The sequence below is a fragment of the Dipodomys ordii genome, unplaced genomic scaffold (genome assembly GCF_000151885.1).
Source record: "Dipodomys ordii isolate 6190 unplaced genomic scaffold, Dord_2.0 Scaffold106, whole genome shotgun sequence".
Classification (NCBI taxonomy): Eukaryota; Metazoa; Chordata; class Mammalia; order Rodentia; family Heteromyidae; genus Dipodomys; species Dipodomys ordii.
This window is the reverse complement of record NW_012267322.1, coordinates 6,702,588-6,709,254: the sequence shown is the minus strand read 5'-3', so window position 1 is coordinate 6,709,254 and position 6,667 is coordinate 6,702,588.

The window sequence follows — 6,667 nt, the reverse complement described above, 5'->3', positions numbered from 1 at the left end:
AGTTGGAGAGCAGAAAGCAGGGAGTGAAAATGGAAAAAGTTATCTCACTAAAAGCTGGGTTGCAAACTCGTGGCCTTTTGTGGGCTGAATCCAGCCTGAACAGCATTTTGAAATTTGGGAAGCTTTATGTAAAAATCAGACACTCTGGTTTTCTTAAAATAAAAGAAAAAAAATCCCTCAAATCTGGCAACACTGAGTGCCAGTTCCCACATGACCCCCACTAGCTGCCTTGAAGTGGCTGCTCCATTTGGGTGAAGTTTGCCACGGTCCCCACCTCTCTCCAGTGCCTGCTATGGAACTCGCTTCTGTCACTTTGGGCTGGTTTGCATCACTTGCCTGGTTAGAGTTTTGACCTTTTCTGGAAAGGTTTTCTAAGACATAGAGCTTAAACAACACCACATCATTCGGACTCCTTGGCAGAACACAAGCAGCTTTGCCTGCGCCTCTTCTCAACCTTGGCAATTCGCCATTCCAAGGGCACTGGTGTCCAGAAGGTGTGTTGTTCTCATTTAGAAAGGACAATAGGTACAGACAAAGCACTCCAGGAGAAGGGGCTTCCGTGGCCCATAGAGCAGTGACAGTGGCCACACATCCCAGCTTCAAAGGGAGCAAGGGCAGGATCTAGTGGTAAATATGGTTTGTGAAAAGCAAACTAATAAATCACTGAGACCTAGAGATAGGTTTGTTACTACAGCATCATTCAGACAATCCATACACAGAAAACGACATAGCCAAGAAATGGGTAGACGCAGCACTGAGCAACACATTGAGTCCTAACCTCATGATATATCCTCTTTTGGAAATAAAGTCTGTCAGTATAATCAAGCTAAGATGAGCTCCTATTAGCAGAAGCCTGACCTTTCCCAGTAACTGGAGTTCTCAGAAAATGATGAAAATTTTGGACATGGAAGAAACCCATGTGACTAAAGAGACAGAGATTGGAGCAATGCAGCTGCCAAACCAGGAATGCTTCTGTGGAGTCTTCAAGCAGAGCATCGTTCTGTGCATACATTAATTTGAGCATCCTGCCTCTGGTATTGTACCAGCTTGAATGTCAATTGTTTGAAGCCATCTAGTTTGTTCACAGTGCTTTGCTACTGAAGCCCCGGTAAAGGACCCAGGCCCTCAGTCAAGAAGTATCATCATCATCATCATCATCATCATCATCCCTCAGTCAAGAAGTATCATCATCATCATCATCATCATCATCATCATCATCATCATCATCACTGGTAGTACCAGGACTTCAACTAGGGCCTTCTGCTTTCATTCAGCTTTCTTGCTCACTTTCCTACTTGAGCCATGCCTTCCAGATTAGCTTTTTGCTAGTTAATTGGATGTGAAGTCTGGAAGACGTTTCTGCTTCATTTGTCTTCAAGCTGTGACCAGATGCAGGTAAAGATTTGTGAAGTTTTCCTCTAAAAGTAGAGACTCTTAAGATCCTTGACTTCAATCGCAGAATAGGAATTTCTGGACTAGTCACGACAGTAAGGAAACTTGGCAGAGCTTTATTGACTAGGCAGATAAGCAAGCAACAAGCAAGTTGGGCATGGAAGCTAACAGACATGGAGTGTGGGCTCTCTAAAGGAGAGTCACACAGCTCTTTGTCCCCCAGGGTGTTTGTATAATAAGGGCAGGGGGTCTGACTTAAAGACAGGAAAAGATAGGTGTTTTTCTGTGCTCTCAATCACTCTTGGTGCTGTTATACTTTCTAAGTTCCTAGATCATATTTACCATTCTGACTATTTATGTTTGGGGTCTTCCCTTTCATTACTTTGGGGGAGCATTTCTCGCAGGAAGGGTTACATCCTGCCAAACATATGTTAATTTTTGGGGTGAGAAATTCATCTCTCAGGAAGGAATGCATCCCGTTATCTCTCTTTGGAGCACAGATAGTGCTTCTTTTTTAACTATCTTGTTTCTGAGTTGCCTTTACCAGACTTCATTTTCCCTAATTTATCCTGCCTCATTTTCCTCTAAAATGACTTTGGTCCCCTAATCTTAAGGGAAGTAGATGGATGTGTATTATAAAGGTTACTGAAAGGAGACCATGTGTTTCAGGCAGAAGAATTTATTGGGAGAGCCAAACTGTGGACCTGCACCAGATGTAGGTATGCAGAGAAGTGTAGAGTAGCATGCAGCATGTAGAGAGAGGGCCAGACATAGGAGATTGTATGGTGAATGTGTAGCCGGCAGTGGTAAAGGCGAGAGGTCCAACATGGGACTCCTTTGGCAGTTTGGGTTCCAGGAGGGGCAGCCAGGAGGTGGACTGACCCTCGGAAAGAGAAGTGGAGGGGATCCAGTGCCTAGATGTAAAGGCTGTGGAAAGGAGAACAACACACAGTTCAAGTGAAAGAGAGTTTATTAGTAGAACCAAACCACCAGATTGCACCAGATGAGGGTGAGCAGAACATAGGATGTAGCATGTAACAGCTCAACTAATGGTGGAGAGAGATTATATAGCGAAAGGTGAGGAGGAGGTGTGGCTACAGTGGATGCAGAAGTAACCTCAGAGCCTTGGGACCTCCCACTGCCTTCAGGTGTGCCAGTTACCTGGCTTACAGCTGCTGGGCAGGGACTTCTAGGGGAGTGCTCCAAGCACTGAAGAGTACAAAGGGAAGGGGCTATTTTTCCTGGGAAGACTAACATTCAGCCTTTTGATAGCTATAAAAGGGTGCTGACTTTCTCTGGCCACTTCCTCCTGACAAGGGACATTAACATTAGGGGTAGAAGGCAGGGATGTTTTCAGATCCAGGAGAAGGCAGCAGCAACAGTTCCTTGGTGGGAAATGTGCATATATATCTTTGGATAAAATCTGAAAGAAGTCTTATGAGGCAGGGCTGAACAATAAGAAAAGAAAAAAAAACATTATTAGAGGGCCTACAAACAGCAGAGGGAAGTGCAGTCATCTGTTCAGGGATGACTTGGCTAGTTCCTGTCTCCTGTGTTCTAGGCAGCCCTGGAGGTGTTGCATCAAGTCCCTGACTACTCCTGACTGATGAACATCTGGTGATGAGTAGGGAAGAGCATGGTGGACTGGTTAAGAACAACCAATCAGAAGCTTGGGCTGGTTAAAGGCCCAGTGGGAGGCCTTGATCATTTCCTGTATGATATTTGTCTGGACTATAAAGCATGAGTGGGAGACCCACTGCAAATAGAAATAGCAGATAGTGGATATAATTTCCTGCCCAGTTAGAAGATGGACATATATGGGCATTAGAAAGGCATGCTTATGAGCTATTTTCTCTTGACCTCCTGGCTCTGGTTTGTTTTGAAAGGGCAAGCACAAAGTGACTCCATTTAGGGTCTGACACTATCCCCTCTTATCTGGGAAGTTTTTTCCAACTGCCTCTGGGTAGACCCTTGTTGCCAGGACTAGCTCTGTCCTGTTGGGTCTAGGCGTGTTCTTGTTGTTTGTTGGCTTGTTTGTCATTTGCGTTGGGTGTGTGGCTGACATTTTTTTTTATCTTTTTTGGTATTGTACTCTTTGTTATTTCTATTTTTTGCTCCGTTGGTTTCTTAGAATTTTTTTTGTTGTTGTTGGTGATTTGTTTTGTTCTCTGTTGGTTGGTGTTGTGCTTTTGCTTTTCGGCTCACGACTGGTTCTTTTGTACTCGTCTTTATTGGTCCTTTTTGTTTTTTGTTCTTATGTGGTTCTGGGTAATTGCTGCTTGGGGCTCATTCTTTCTGGGGGCTGGGTCTGTGGGTGAGTGGTCTTGTGCTTGCCTTGAATTCATTATGTTTTGGGTTGGCTTCCTTGGTATTCGTTAAGCAGAGAAGATCGGTTTTGGTGCTGTGTCTTTGTGGTAGTTCTCTCTTTTTGAGTTTGAGTGTTGTGGGTGCGGAGGCTGGCCTCTGTTTTAGTCGCCCTGAGTAGTGGTCATAATGGCAGTTTTGTTGCTGTATTTTCTTTTCCATTCTGAATATGGCATGTTCTTCTGGTAATTGCTCTCGTTTTGTCTGTCAGTTCTGTATCTCCGTCCGTTTTGGTATCTTCCCTGCGTGAAGTGGAGGCTTTGTGGACCCACCTGGCCAGAGCTATTTCTGGCAACAAGGGTCTACCCAGAGGCAGTTGGAAAAAACTTCCCAGATAAGAGGGGATAGTGTCAGACCCTAAATGGAGTCACTTTGTGCTTGCCCTTTCAAAACAAACCAGAGCCAGGAGGTCAAGAGAAAATAGCTCATAAGCATGCCTTTCTAATGCCCATATCTGTCCATCTTCTATCTGGGCATGAAATTGTATCCACTATCTGCTATTTCTATTTGCAGTGGGTCTCCCACTCATGCTTTATAGTCCAGACAAATATCATACAGGAAATGATCAAGGCCTCCCACTGGGCCTTTAACCAGCCCAAGCTTCTGATTGGTTGTTCTTAACCTGTCCACCATGCTCTTCCCTACTCATCACCAGATGTTCATCAGTCAGGAGTAGTCAGGGACTTGATGCAACACCTCCAGGGCTGCCTAGAACACAGGAGACAGGAACTAGCCAAGTCATCCCTGAACAGATGACTGCACTTCCCTCTGCTGTTTGTAGGCCCTCTAATAATGTTTTTTTTTCTTTTCTTATTGTTCAGCCCTGCCTCATAAGACTTCTTTCAGATTTTATCCAAAGATATATATGCACATTTCCCACCAAGGAACTGTTGCTGCTGCCTTCTCCTGGATCTGAAAACATCCCTGCCTTCTACCCCTAATGTTAATGTCCCTTGTCAGGAGGAAGTGGCCAGAGAAAGTCAGCACCCTTTTATAGCTATCAAAAGGCTGAATGTTAGTCTTCCCAGGAAAAATAGTCCCTTCCCTTTGTACTCTTCAGTGCTTGGAGCACTCCCCTAGAAGTCCCTGCCCAGCAGCTGTAAGCCAGGTAACTGGCACACCTGAAGGCAGTGGGAGGTCCCAAGGCTCTGAGGTTACTTCTGCATCCACTGTAGCCACACCTCCTCCTCACCTTTCGCTATATAATCTCTCTCCACCATTAGTTGAGCTGTTACATGCTACATCTTATGCTGTGCACATCTGCCTTTGATGCAGGCTCTGCACACCCACAGCTGGTATAGGCTGGTTATTTGGGTCTCCTAATAGACTCCCTTCTGCTTGAACTGCATGGTGGTCTCCTTTCTCCAACCCTTACAAATATTTCCTATATTTTCTTTAAGATTAAATTTTTGAAATCCCGGCAGCTGTTTATCATGTCTTATTTTCCCTAATTGATCTTGCCTCAAAACCACAATCCCCTAGCTCTCACCCTCCTGAGTAGCTAGGATTATAAGCAAGAACCACCACTGCCCAATTTAGGAATACTTTATTGAGCACCTTTCAGGGTCCTGGGCTTCAAGAGAATTAGCGTAGAGTTCATATTGTTCAGAAGACAGAGTTGTTATCTGAGTCCTAGACCAGAGGCCACAAGACTGAGTCAGCCACTTGCCACCTCAAAAGTCCACTGAGGAGGGATTAGGCCAAAAGAAAAAAAAATTATAGTGTGACATGAATGAGAGAGAGAAGGGGTGACTGTTAGGTAGATAGGGATTCAAAAGTGATAAACAAAACATGTAACAGATAACATGGTGCTTCTTGCTCCAATAATGCCTCAAGCTTCTGCTCAAATGCTTCCCATAATGCTGTGCATTCCCACTAAAATGCTTCTTCCCATGATGCTTGGGTGTCCACTCAACCAATGAAAAGAGCCCGGTGAGACATGCACCAGCCATCAACCAAACAGTGCAGAGCTTAGGGGAGGCGCTATGGGAAAGACCCAGACTATAAATGCTGTTCTCTGTCAGGACTCCATTGGACTCCTCTTTGGGCCTCTCTCTGGCAGACAGCTTTCCTTTCCTTTGCAATAAATTAACTCTATATGGACTGCTTTCCTGCCTTTCAATTATTTAATGAGCAGAGAAAACAAATCCTTAGGACTCACACCCTAAGCCGGGTCCTTAGGGTGTTGATAAGAATGTCAGGATTTTACAAGGATGGAAGAAAAGCCAGTACTGGAACATCCACAGTCATGCTGTCTTGGAGAAACCATGGTCTGGCTGATAGCGTCTGGGGCCTGGTTCAGCAGGGGGGCTATCCTTGCTGGGGGTGGGAGGCAGCTTGCTCCCTGTAGAGCAGCAGGCTTCCATCTGGTTCTAGAGGCAGCCTTCAGTGCTTGCTGTGCTTAAAGTCTGACCAAAGCTGGGAAGGAATAGAAAAAGCAGGCCAGAGAGACAATGTGGTGTTAAGACCATACAGGGGCTCTTGTTCAAAATGGCAGTGCAATCCCCTACACAGAGAAGACAGGGCTTGGGGAGGTCTTCCCCAGACCCAGACCTGCTTTCAGTAGCTGTGCCTTGGTTTACTCATGGGGAATCAACTGTCCACAACTCTGGGTCTGTGGCCTGCCTCTTGGTCCCACCATGGCTGCTGACCCACACCTGAATGAAAAACAGGTCTAAATCCCCTGGTGGTGGGGGACTGAGAAGCAGAAGAGAGCTCATTCTGGAGGCTTTGCGTGGGGCTACCCAGGGGCACCTGCCCTTCTCCCTGGGAATGAGCTTGGCCTGAGGTAGAGTGGAAACTCTGGAGGCCAGAGGATGCCTAAGCTTAGAGTCAAACAAAGAAAATGAACCAACCAAAGTGTGTGTGTGTGTGTGGTGTGTGTGTGTGGTGTGTGTGTGGTGTGTGTGTG